General features: G+C 36.9%; 1 protein-coding gene across 12 annotated transcripts in view; it reads left to right on the top strand.

Moving 5' to 3' along the window:
- The window catches only part of LOC311434913 (uncharacterized protein), a gene marked incomplete at its 5' end in the record, with an annotated part of 781,460 nt that overhangs the window by 180,841 nt on the left and 586,331 nt on the right, over positions 1 to 14,288 (top strand). The gene's annotated exons all lie outside the window — the stretch shown is intronic.

The raw sequence follows: 14,288 nt of genomic DNA, 5'->3' as shown, positions 1-14,288 counted from the left end.
ACGGGTTCCATAACTATATTAAAACCTAATTTCAATCTCTCATAATGAACTTAAAAAGACTGTCTACAACATAACTGTTACTATGCCAGACAAGAGTAAAAGTTTATTTAGGCTCAAGTCATGTATGCAACTATGGTCCATCCTATACATGTTAAAACAAAAGTTACCAAATTGCCATCTCCACATCATTTATGGTCTGAAAAACTGTAATTGGTGAACTTTAATAGATTCCTTCAATGATTTGAAAAGGTATTTACAACTGAAATGTTAATGATACAGGAAAAAAATAAAAACAAAAACAAAATTCCCTGAGAACAGAAAATTTGGGAACCACTGGTTGGAGTTTATGAGACTGAAAATTCACCTTCCCTAAAGGACAAAGATGTAACTCTAACTACATTGTTAATCTTTAAGTTTACCTGCTTTAGAGAAGAAAGCTGTCTGAGGTGACCTCCAGAGGTCACTTTCAAGTTAAATCTTCCTGTGATTCGATCCTGTGAATGCAAGACCTCTACCATAGAGCCTGCCTAACATAGAGAAGCTAAAAGAATATGATTGAAGTCCAGATTTGTTGGATGCCAAAATAACTGCTGCACAGATTTGGAAAATGAAACCTACAATATGATTCTCACAGCTGTTTCCAGTGTATGCCTTCCATTAAAAAATAAAAACATAAAAATTACCCACTTGTGTGTACACACCCAGAGAGTTCCTGTTCTTGTGTGGCCACCATCACTTCAGTTCTATACAAGAGGCAAGCAAGGGACCCTTCTCTCACTCCAGAGTGCCCCACTGAGAAAAAACATCGACATCTGCATGCAGTTCCATGAGGCTAAAAATGATTCCTTGGGGAACCAGACATAAGGAGCAAATTACTAGCTAGATCATTTCATGTAACTGTTTTTATTATTATTATTATTTATTTATTGAAAATTTTGAAAAGGATTGACTTGAATATTTTTTCCCAAAATCTTGTTTTATTTCATGGTCATTCTCAAACTTGCAGGTCTGTATAAGTTATCTGTGTTTGCAGGTAATATTTTCAAGCTTTACCTCAAGACATTTCTATATGTATGCTGCAATCAATCATTAGACAAATTATATAGTTTTAAGGGCCTGGTCAAATTTCTAGTGAAAATTCTTGAAAAATGCATTATTTACATCAGATGATTTACCTGAAGGGTAAGGATTGAAGTGCAGGATCTTCCGGTTTCCTTTTAGTACCGCCTTGCACAGAACATGCAGATCTGCAACATGGCTGCAGCCTGTGAGGAGCAATTTCTCTTGCATGAGGGTAGTCTCTGCTTCTGAATCTAATATGACTTGAACACCTCAACCTGGCTGCCACCTGTTATTTGATTAAAAACTGTTTCATCTGTTTTGTTTAAATATATGTAACTTTGCAACCCTGCTTTTTTTTTTTTTTTCCCCCAACCCTGTCCCTGGAAGGAAGGAGACTTCCTTCCCCTTCCCCTTCCCCTTCCCCTTCCCCTTCCCCTTCCCCTTCCCCTTCCCCTTCCCCTTCCCCTTCCCCTTCCCCTTCCCCTTCCCCTTCCCCTTCCCCTTCCCCTTCCCCTTCCCCTTCCCCTTCCCCTTCCCCTTCCCCTTCCCCTTCCCCTTCCCCTTCCCCTTCCCCTTCCCCTTCCCCTTCCCCTTCCCCTTCCCCTTCCCCTTCCCCTTCCCCCTCCTCTTCCCCTTCCCTCTTCCCCTTCCCCTTCCCTCTTTCTCTTTCCCCTTCCCCTTCCCCTTCCCTTTTTTTCATTCAGGTCTCACTAGATTGATATTTACTCCATATGGAGTTTTCAGTTAGCACATTTATTAAACGAAAACCACAAAAAGTTATGTCTGAATTGATTGCAATCTCAAATAATCTGAACTGGAAATCATCTCAAATGGAATTAATCAAATCTGCTGTTCATATCCCACTATTCTGGTACAAGGCTATCTTTGTAAAACAGACACTTCTAGATATATTGTATTCTCTCAAATCAGTAACAGGAAACATCAAAAGTGTTTTGTTTGTTTGTTTTATGTTTGTTTGTTTGTTTCTGCTGCTTTCAGCAAATCTCTGTGGTTTCTCTCTTTCATGGTAGCATAGTACTTTTTCTGTTTTCTTAATCTTTCATTGATTTAAGTGGTAGGAATGATGCCACTACTAGTATTTTTTGTTTCTCTCCAAGATTAAAATGCATATCTATGCTTCATTGATACTGCATTTATTTGTTGAAGTAAGAGATGCTCTAACTGACCTGGAAAATAAAGGACTCCCAGTATAATTCCTAGATGCCAGTCACTAACCTGCAATCACTCTCTGAAATTAAATTCTCTGGCTGCCCACTACACCAAACCATCCCCCAGTGAGTTGGACTTAGAAATTAAATGATGCCAAAAGGTTAAAGGGAGACATGGTGTGGACTGGTAACACTCACTGTATAGGTAGTGACACTAGAGGCTCTTTTTGTTTCTAAAGAGTATTGAGACTAGCAATCAGTTTTGCTCCTGTCTCTAATAAAATCATTGGAATCATTTAATGGATGGATTACTTTTCCATGGAAATAAAGATGTGAGGGAGGATAAAGATATTCTATTTTTCAAAGGACAAAAAGTACTTAACAAAATATGCAGCTTTTGGCCCTTCATTTAATCATCTGTCACTCGTAAAAATCAAAGTTGTTAGGTAGGGCCAAGGGATTTATGTTCAATGGGACCATTTTGTCTTTGTGGTCCCTCGACTTGCACAGACTGCTTTTCCCCCAGTGCTGTCAGTGATGTGAGCTATGTAAGAATTTGCTGCCTGGCTGTATTCTCTCAGACCAGAACCCCCATGGTAACTTTTAAAATGTTGTTCTCAGTAGTCCATGTGTTTTGCTGGCTGCTGGTAGTGCAAGTAGTATTGAAAGTGATTACTACAACCCTTCCTCTCCACTAAGGACAAGGGTGGCATGATTTCCTTTTCTCTGACAGTGCCCTTCTTTGCTCACCAAGGTTGGGAGGGAATGGGGCTTTCTGCAGGCAGAGCACAGAAATGTGTTCCTGCTGAAGAAAATAGGGAGCAACAAAAGAATTTAGGCTGAATCACAGTTCATTTCCTGGCCAGCTCCTGGGGCAACACTCACATATGCTGCCCTTTATTTAAGGGAGACTTCAGCATTACATGTTAGTCCGTTACTCAGAATGGCAAGATCACAGCCAAAAGTAGTATGAGATAATAACAGGTATCACACACTGCTTGTGGTTTCATAGTATCCCAGCTCTGCCAGACTAGTTGGATTATGGGCAGTTTTAAGTTAATAAAACCAATTTGTTTAAAAAGAAATTACCCATTTGGCTCTTGTTGATCATCCAGTTGGTCTTATTTTTCCAAGAGGCAGAGCACATCTGCATCCAATTAGTATATTAGTTGGAGTGCCTCTGCACTGCTGCATTACAGTTCCTGTGCGTGGCTTGAAAAAATATGTAGGATGTAAACTTCTCCTCTCATCCTGTTGCAAATCAGGACAGGCTTTAATGGAGACACAGAACCCAGGGGGTGAGGGGAGGAAGAGTGAAAGAAGCAGGGTGGTAAATACAGTCAGCATTAAGCATAGTTTCTTGAGCTCAATGGGCTTTTTTAGTGTTAGAGGTAGATCTTGTACTTGGTTTGTGGCATGTCAAAGTAAATAGAAAATACCTCTGTCCCCCACACACTTTTCACACACTTTTTTTTTTTTTTTTTTTAATGGAACTTAATTTAGGTTTCTCGTGATTGTAAATAGAACACCATTAGTACAAAGCACAGTCCATTACAGGCTTTGTGCTTGTGTCTGCCTTCTCTTTGTTCCTCTTAATCTTGCTCTGGTAATCAGAAATGTACAAATATCAATTAAAGATATAATTAATTCAATTTGACTAATGTAATAAACTACTTCAATGACATTGTAGCATTCTATTGGTTTGTATTTAACTCTCGTATTTATTGTGTAGTTGCTTCCTCTCTTACCAAACACCATAGCCAGCCTGTGAGTGGTCAATGCAGTAACTCAGGGCTGAAGGTGGGTTTTGGAAGGTGTTGGTTGTTTCTTAATTGTACTGAAGATGAACAGCATAATAATAACAGAAGTTAAGAGAATCAAAGAATGAAGTGAACTGCAGGCTTCGAAAGTGTTCAACTGGAGGAGTTTGAAATGGTAGTCAACAGGTTATGAGAAAGAGTTAGGCAGCTTCCTTGCTGCATGGATCTGCTGAATTAGGCAGACATACGGTGTCCCCTTGCTCATCCAAAAAGCAGTAAGTTCATATATTAAAGCATGTGAACACTTGATGTACATGTACACAGACTACATAGAGTATTGTTGACAAAGGTCTAATAAAGGCAGCCTCCTTCAGTATGTGTCATACAGAAACTACATCTTTTAGAGTCTCTAACTGAGATATTGTGTTTGGCAAAGGCTGATGTTGCTTAATTTAAATGTTAAATGAAGCAACTATCAGACTTCTTGGCTCTCAGTGTTTGTAGAAGGACGTATTTTAGCAGGAGTAAAGAACACTGGGAGAACATTGAATGTTTGAGACCCCTAGAAATGTAGGGATCAAACACTTGCATAACATGACAGTGATTATGCAGTCTGGATATATATGCAAACGAAAAGTACCAGAAGATAATGTTGTTTCTGACAAGAGCTGGTGTAACATTCTGGGAGCAATTCAGATGCTTACACGTATGTGTTTTTACCATTTTAGATATTGCAAGCTATCCAAGAGAGGTCATTCCACACTGCGTCGTTCCCTTGGTATTTTTTACTATGTTTCAGTTAGTATTGACTAATGAAACTGCTGGTATGGTTACAGGCATAACTCAGCTAAGCCATATATTTTAGGTTAAAAATAACTACCTTGCTTAACATACACAGACTAGCTCATTCAGATGTTATCACCGTAACCAGAATAGTGATTCATACTTTAAACGCCAGAAAAAGAAGGGTGTAGAAACATCTGTCCCCAGTTGATAAACCCCAGAAAGAATAGATTTATTACTGCTTAACAGAAGGCCAAGAGAAATACAGGGGTGCACATAGCAGCACAGGGCAGCAGAGACAAAGAACAGGTATTTCTGGTTGGAGATAAATTTGAAGATGGTGACCCTCCTCTGTTGACTGCAGGGTCACAAGAACAAGCTTAAGCTGAAATCCTCTTAGATGGCTAGCCTTATACAGGAACTCCACCACCAAATGAGCACTGCTGTGCTTTAAATAAAAGATATTCAAGAGACCATACAGTTTTAGGATTATTTTTTTTTCCTTCCTTGACTTGAAAGAATGTGAATGCAATAGCTTCAATAGCTTCATGCAATAGCTTCACCCACCTCTGGCAAGAGATGGATGGAGTATCTGCACTCCGCAGAGGTTTATTCTTTCTAGGGCTAAGCACATGGAGAACCACCATCGAAAGAAGCTGGTCTCCAACAGGCTGCTCATCCCCAAACAGTTACTGAGCAATAAAAATGAAACTAAAATATTACTCCTTTTGGTGAGATGAATGCCCAAACAAGTGTTGGAAAATGTCTGAAATTTAAAGCTAACGGTTGTCCTTTCTTCTAGTTTTCATAAAGGACTGTGGTGGACAAGGATATTTAAATATTTTAATAGTTGCTTTCTTTTTGTTCTTTCACTTCCTACCAGTATTCAGATGGTAGAATGGCTGAAATTAAAACAAGTCTGCCTGTTCTTTACATGCCACTTGACATGCAGTATATTGCACAAAGTAGCTCATGTTGAATTCCGTATCTAACAGAATTGTGTTAATTACTGTGTCATGAATGCAAGAACCTATTAACCGTAGTGGTTTGTTTCTTCCTAAATTAAGGCAATCTCACAACATAGCATACAACAAAAGTAAACTGGTACTTGTAACCTGTTCTAGGCCTTGCCACAAAAATCCAGCTAACTTATGTCCCTAGGTTCATCTGATGAATCCTGAGAGTCATCATGAAAAAGCAGTAATTTTTCAGCAAAAACAACAAAATTCAGTTTGCTTTTGACAAGTTTTTTAGCAGTCCCTAAGAGATGTGAGGTACAAAAAATATGGACATCTTTGGTACCTCTCTGCACACTGTTAGCTCTCTTTCTAGAAACTGAAGGAGAAATAATGGTGCAGAAGAACTGTTTGTTCATATCTACAGTCCTGAGGCACAGGAATGCAGTGCTTCTATCAAATTCCAATTTTATCTCCCAGATCTAGGTAAAATCTCTCCCAGTCTTATTAATAAAATACACATTGTAAAAATGAATGAATGAATAAATAAATAAATAGGATATTAACTGTCCAAATTTTATCTTATTCTACACAACTTTATTCTGTAGTCTTCCTTCCTAATCACAGGAGACTGCATTGAATTTTTAAAATCTGTCTAACAGGACATTAATAGAAAAATGTAGTTCGTACTTCTGCATTTAAAATTTAATATCTTAAAATTGTACCATATTTTTTCTCTTCAGTCCTACCTAGCTTCAGAGGAATATGTCTAATGAGAAAGGATAGTTTTAATTAGTTCTAATAGTGCTTGCAATTTGTGCAAAGTTTTATTAATAGTATATGGAGATTGTATTGAAATTCCCTGGGCACAAAGTAAAATTAGGAAGTAGACACCAAAGGTTAAAAATAAGTAAAGATTTCCTGTGTAGAGGACCTATTTGTTTTCTGCTAACATCAGTGATTTTTCAAGTATAAGCATTTTCCTCTTAGTCGATCTACCTGTAAAATAGATGAAATTAAAGAGCAAGCTAACATATTGATTTTCTTGCCCAGTGGTCCTCAGAAGGAAAAAAAGATATATATATATGTGTGTTTTGATAACCCACTGCTGACCAAAACATATACCCTTACTGAAAAAAAAAAAAAAAGAAAAAAAAAAAAAACGGCTAATCTAGGCTTTCACAATATGTAAGAAAAGAAGGTCTGTTTGACCTGGTCAAATACCTTCTTTATATCTAAGAAGCAGATCAGTGAATTTAACTGCATCAATGTGGACAAGTGGATTTCATTACATTATGCTTTCATCATTATCAAGAAAGTTTCACCCTTTAATGAAAACACTGCGAGCTCATTTTATTATTTCCAGGAGCTACTCCTTTTCTAGAGGCTGTCCCAGCTGGGCAAGTGGGTAGCTTAGACCTGATGGTCTGTTGCAATATACCAATATTAGGAATATCACATAAATCAGATTTAGATAAATAGACATATAAATATCCACATATATATGCACATGTATATTTATGTATCCAAGGAGAAAACATTACTTATTTCTGTTAGTCTGGCCAGAGAGCACCCCCAATATGCAGGTGTTTTGAAGTTCTGATCTAGATGCACAGCATTTAAACTCAGTTTCCAGGATAGTTCTGTATTTAGACACCTTTAGTTCAGGATAGGGCTAACTTCCATCCTTTTATCTACCCATTGTGCTGCTTAAACTGTGAGACCAAGGGCTAAGACACAAGAAATGGAGGGAGTTTGCATCCACAGCCAAGTTTTTAAAGAAGTTGCCCACATTTGGTGCATGTTTGTTTCAAGTATCTTCTCCCTGGTTAGTAAGAAGGTACTGGTGGTCTTGCAATGTAGCCTAATGCAGAATACGAGGAGGGCACTGAGCCTTCTTGAGAGAGTTCACTGTGTCTATGACTGTGGTGCAGAAGACAAACACTCTCACTATCACCGATTTTGAAACTATAACATTTTGAAAGGAAAGGGTGCGCTCTGCTGAGATCTTAGCAGACATCTGCTCACAGTTAAGGATCTGAAACTGTGGACACACAGGGATAGCAGAAGAGTCCAACAATAGCTTTATGTCAAGGTATCCACTCCCAGTAATTCTTGTTTCATATGTGGGCTCTTGTTCACCTTTCCAACAGAGCCAGTTCTCCTAGGTGGATTAAATCTAGATTGTCTGTTTCTCACTGAAGAAAGACTATTAAGAGTTCATCTCTTAGATTCTTCCAAGTCCTTTTATTGTTCTGCCCTTAAAGCTTGTCTTGTTTCTTTCTCCTCTTTTACTTCAGCAGCTCACACTGGGCATTCAGATTTCTGACGGATTTAGCCATTCTCATATTGGGAACATGAACTTTGGATACAGGATGGGGGCTCCAGGAGACAGCACTTTTGCCCATTGCAACTCAGGTTAAATTCCCTCTGGATCCAGAACAAAATTTTAAAAGGTGAAAATGTTAATTCTTTATCTAGTTCCAATTAGAAATTTGCCTTTGAGAGGCCCATTTATAAAACAGTTAACAAGGATAAAAAGACCACATAAAACAAGTTTTATTCTTAATAGCAGCTTTTATATACTGAAAATGTTTCTATGCAGTTTAGTCAATGGGGTACAATTTATGGTTGTCTTATAAGAATTAATTAAGTGAATATCAAGCCCAGTTCCTAAACTATTTTAATCCTCTCGATAATTTTATGGGATGCCACCACTTGGTTTCTAACATGTGTATATGTGTATAAATACCTGAGGTGTGAGAGACAGAGGGATTTGGCCAACCTCTTTTCAGTGGTTTGCGGGGACAGAACAAGGAGTAATGGTCACAAGATAGAGCACCGGAAGTTCTGCACCAACATGTGAAAGAACTTCACAGTGAGGGTGACGGAGCACTGGAACAGGCTGCCCAGGGAGGTTGTGGAGTCTCCTTCTCTGGGGATATTTAAAGCTCACCTGGGCAGCCTGCTCTAAGGAACCTGCTTTGGCAGGGGGGTTGGACCCGATGATCTTTTGAGATCCCTTCCAACCCCTTCAATTCTGTGATTCTGTGATCTGAGGACCACTAGCAGACTAACAGATGAGTCTGACAGCAAATTGATACTTCATCACAATTTCACCATCTGTTTTCTGAAGTGGCAGTATATCATACAACTGCCTTATTGCTGACTTTATCAGCAATTCTACAGTCATATTCGTGAATTCTTGGGGTAATATTTCAGCTAGTATCTTCCTGAAGAGTTAGTGTTACATGCATTGTAAACCAGAAGTGTTCTTGATTTCAGGATCTATATGGAAATACTAGTTCTTTTATGACTATGTACAAACCTGCTAGCCTATGTTCTTGCATGTATTTGAGCTTTGCTGCAGACAGTATTTTGTTTCTGAGTAAGAAAGTCAAGGAGTTAGGAAAGTGTTTACACTTTCAGATGGCATTACAGTTCATCTTTCCAAAGGAGAACAAACTCACAGAAGATTCTACCTTCTTCGGGATGATATTTTTGTGCAGCTTGAATATTGTTTTGCAGAAAAATAACAAACCACTGTTACTTCTCAGTCTTTCAAGATTCTTCAAAAACATCTAGGAAAAAGCCTGGGGAACCCTTTTTTCATTCTTGAGGCCAATGTATAAAATCAAAACTTTTGGGGTGAATTTTCTTTATTTTCTTAATTTAACAAGCACCTTGTAACTCTTCAAATGCACTCAGCAAAAGTATAAACTATTTGATCAACTCTGAAGTATATTACTTGCTTCAGCTTAAAAAGGAAGGGAAAGACACATACATAAAGAACATCACCCGTCATTCATCTGTCAATGTAAACCAACTTGTGTACCCACCATAACAAGGAAGTAATAAATAAATTAAACATTACAATCTTCAAAAGTTGCTGACAGAATCATCTTGAAAACAAAATTCAGAAACTGGCATTTTTATATTCAGGGACCTGTTACAAAGGAAGTTTCTCCTTTGAACACTTTACATCGATTTTCCCTCCTGCGGGCCCAACAAAGGAGGTTACTTTGGTGCTTAGGTATTTGTACCACTTTTGCCTTCATATTATTCAACCAGAAAATGGTTATCCTTTCCAAATCAATGTTTCCAAATGTTTCCAAACCAATGTTTCCAATGTCTTCAAACCACCAGTTCTTTATTCAAACTACCCAGTGCTTTCTGATTTACTGTTATTAACTATTGATTATTTGTGTTTGTTTTCATAGGAAGTCCTTGTTTATTCAACTGTTATATTAGGATCTGATCCTATTGAAATTAGGAAGTTTAATGGTGTGTGTGTTTTTTTTTTGTTTGTTTGTTTTTGTTTTGTTTTGTTTTGTTTTTTTTTTGTGTGTGTGTGTTTTCTTTTGTTGTTGTTGTTTATTTGTTTTTGTTTTTAGGATTTAGGAGAATCCTAACCTAATTTTAAGCTCATTATCTCTAAGAACTCAAATGTTTAGAAGTAGACATACATTCAAGAGCTATATTGATTCCTAGTGATAAAGCCCACAACACTTTGCGGTTGACACCAGGATCTTAACATGGTATAATAACATCATTGTGACTGTGGAAAAGAGCTCTAGAACAGTATCAGATTTCAGTTCTGATTTCTACCTAAGGTTACTCTGGACAAGGTATGACACCCTAGTTTCTCCTACCTTTTAATGAGAATTAAGATTATACATACATATGTGTATAATGTGTAAAATACTTAGATTTGTAATTAAATCAGTAACACTGATTAATACTATATTGTATTGAGTAGAAGCAAATCTGTTAAAATTATTTGTCTTTGAGACTAAAATGTTAATGTGAGTTGTTCCTTACATTTTTTGTATACCATCTATCATTGATAAGACACAAAGATAAGTTTATTTATAGGCAATAAAGAATATTACAGACAATAGACGATAAAGAATATTACAGGTATAGACGATAATTAAAACTGGCATTTCGCTGTTCAAGCTGGCAGCAGAAATTTGAACTATGGTTATCACTATGGAATTTAACAGCAAGGAATAGATGTATCCATTTATAAACACTTGAGGCTATCAAATAATTCAGTCCATCTTGAGTCACATACCAAATCTTGAAACATTATCTTTACACATTACAATCAAAGTCACAATTGAAGTTGATTACATCCTGCTAGATAAAAAGCTGGGGAAAAAAATCTTTATTATTGTTATTGTTGTTGTTGTTGTTGTTGTTGTTGTTATTATTATTATTATTATTATTATTATTATTATTATTATTATTATTATTATTTAGTGAGATCTGCTTTTCAGGAATCTAATTCAAAGAGAAGTGGACATGTGAAATATACCCTTCCACACATTGTTGTAATTAAGATTGAATTAGACCTCCAATCTTATCAAAACACTCACAGCAGCTCCTGTTGTGATATGAACATTGAAAAAAGTTACCACACAATTGTTGCATCTTGACAGGAATATTAAAAATAAATCTGTTCTTTCAGTCATACATGACCTTAATACTGAAAAATGAAAATGTGCAAAATGACTGATCAGAATACAGTCATTGTGTATTCTGTGTTGTCTTCTGGCAATACCTGAGGTACAGAACAATGTTTCTATCTAGGTATAAAGTGTTTTTTAACTACTTCTGAATATAATGGCTAATATTTGCCCCTGAAAGTTTGATATGTCAGCACATATATGGCTGACAATGAAAACACAATGTTACTGATTCTATGACACTGGTCAAAACACTGCTTAAAGGAGGCAGAGGTAAAAAGAAGACTTTAAGAAAAGTCAGAAATTGTTTACCACTGCTACTGAAAAGAGGACAAGACCCCACTCCAGAAAGAGAAGTAGAGAACATACGTCACTGTGATTACAGGTATTGACAAATGTGAAGAAAATCACACTCCATAACGTGTGAGGTGCATACTGGGCTTGGTTTCATGTAAAACAGACAGTATCAACAGCAGAAAGAAAATGAAATCCCATTATTGTTTCAAATGTTGATGTTGGGTCTCTCTCCCACATTGTATACTGTGTTATTTTCTTCCTCTTTGATCTTGATTCAGCTTCTATTAAAGATAACAGAAACCAATGAAAACTGGATCAGGCCATGGTAGATAGTAGGGTGTTATTAGCACCAAATTTTCTCCTTCATTTGCAGCTCCCATCATTTGTATACTGAATGTTTCCTTGTCGCTTTGTAATTTAAGGGCTCCCGTCTGTTAATTTGTTCCCCAGATGCTGTTTCAGGATGTTATTGCTGTTGCAAGCAGCCTGTCATTTCAAAGATGCTCAGACTTCATTTTGGCATTTGAGGAGCTGGAGGAGCCTCTGGAAGCTGTGGAGGTTCACAAACAGAAGAGAGCCTGAGGGCAGGGAGTGTGGTTTCTGGGCAAGCTGGAGGCAGTCAAAGGATGTGGTTTTGTGGATGGAAAAGAAGCTGGATGGAGCTCAGGAGATGGTCCTTCATAAAGAGCTCTGACAAAACCCAGAGCTGTGGCTATTGATAGTGCTTTAGTTTTGATGCTGTTGCAAACTTAGGAATAGCATTGCAGTTTTTGTACCAAAAGAATTGCTTAGTAAAAGAGAAAGAGGAAGCAATAGAAGAGAGATATTTTCATAAATAACGAACATGATATATTGGCCCAAATTATCTCTGAAGAAACTTAGGCTTTCTGGGATCTCAGTAAGCTTAGCTAAACCACTGTTTGAAATCTGTGTTGTAATAAAAGCATCAAATAAAACAGATCTTATGAAACTGCTGTAGAACTTACAAGATAGAAAACACAGATGTCTCAAAATACTGTATCACTTTGCTTTAAGTAGCTCTTTCAGCAACAGGATAAGTTTTCTGAGCCTTAGATAAACCAATAAACATACACACTTTTACACTTTTTTTTTTTTTTTCTTTTAGTATGTTAAAACTGCCTGTCTATCTTTAAAATCTGTTTTAAATATTCAGTTTCAATAATAGAGAAGACATGGCACTTACCAAAAAAAAAAAAAAAAAAAAAAAGAAAGCAGTAAAAAATGAACAGCATTAGTAATGTCCACCCTTGGTCATTCACATTAAATTGTACGTATGTGTATTAGAATCAATTAAATGAAAGCATATCTTCCTTCCAACACAGAAAAGAATTAAGTAATACTTTAAAAGTAGATAACCTTGTTTGCCTCCTACTCAACCTTTCTTCATCATTCTTAATAGCAAACATCTAGCTATTGATTAGTTCATTTTAAATGCTACTAAGGTAAATGCCATGCTGCTTTGAACTGATGAAAGTATTGAACAAAGACAAATCATAGTAATTGTGGCATGTTGAGGAATGCAGATCACAGGACAACCAGATACACACACGCACACACACACACACACACACACGCAAAGCCAAATGTAACCTTTTCTTTCATGTAAAATCTTTGAAATGAAAGAAAATGCATGATAAGGCAGTCAAAGAATTTTAACTTAACTAAAGGCAGATCCTTCTCATCTCCTTCATTCTGCCTTTGTAGTAGGGACTGCAACTTCATTCTAAATCAATACATTTTCTCAGGCAACATGATTCCGTCATAAATCATCATTTGCACAATGTGTTTCTGCTAATAAATCTGCAGCTAGAAGGGATAAGGAGGAAACTGGTTAACAATAAACTGTGCTGTTAAACTAGGGCAGAAGCAATATAAAACACACGGTTATTATTGACACCTGCACCTACAATATACTCTCTATGTCAACTGTTGTGGAATTAAATGAACTTTCTCCTGTCTGTAAAGTCTAAGCTGATACTCGAGATGGTGAAAATGCTGAACCAAAACTATTCATGACGAGGTTTAATGTATATAATTTAGCTGCAAACCTGGCCAACTGCATCTCGAGCAGATTTTCAACAGCTTCTCATAGCAAGGCAAAATTTGACACAAATACATATTTTGTGGCTTGGATGTAAACCTAAGGAACTTATTACCCAATAGACTAAAAATTTCCTTTGAAACCTCAAGTACATGCTCAATATAATCAGTTATAAAGCTAAAAACACCAAATTAAGTAAAATAAAGGCTAGACTAACTGATGATAGTGTAAACTATTGATAGGTTACAGAATCTGAAAGCCTAGGGGTTATATGCTTCTATCCTGTACAGAAACAGTGTTTTTAAATCAGTATTGTCATTCCCCACCCCCCAACCCACTACCCCCACAAATTAGGAATCTAAGTTAGAATTGTTAAATTCTGACTTAGGAAGAAGCTTTCAAAACCACAAGTGAAAATCATATTCCACTGCTTTTTAATGACAGCTGAACTCCAAATTGCTGGCAAACACATGTAGAAATTTGTGCCATTATTACATGATGGTTTGAAAGCCCAGAAAACAAGAAGAAGTAGGTACAAGTCCTTAGACTACACTAACTCCTCTTTTTGCCTTTGAAAACCTGCTTTGTGGGTTTATATGTCCAAAACAAATTTGCTCCTTGTCTCCTCTCCAAAATAAATTCCCCTCTTGATACCTTCCTTCCTGATTATTACTGCCATGACACAATTTACTGCTTCCAGAAGAGAAAGCAAAATTATACATCAGCCA

This window comes from Aythya ferina (genome assembly GCF_964211825.1).
Source record: "Aythya ferina genome assembly, chromosome: 3".
Classification (NCBI taxonomy): Eukaryota; Metazoa; Chordata; class Aves; order Anseriformes; family Anatidae; genus Aythya; species Aythya ferina.
The sequence above is the reverse complement of the archived record's forward strand: the minus strand, read 5'-3'. Positions and strand labels throughout refer to the sequence as shown.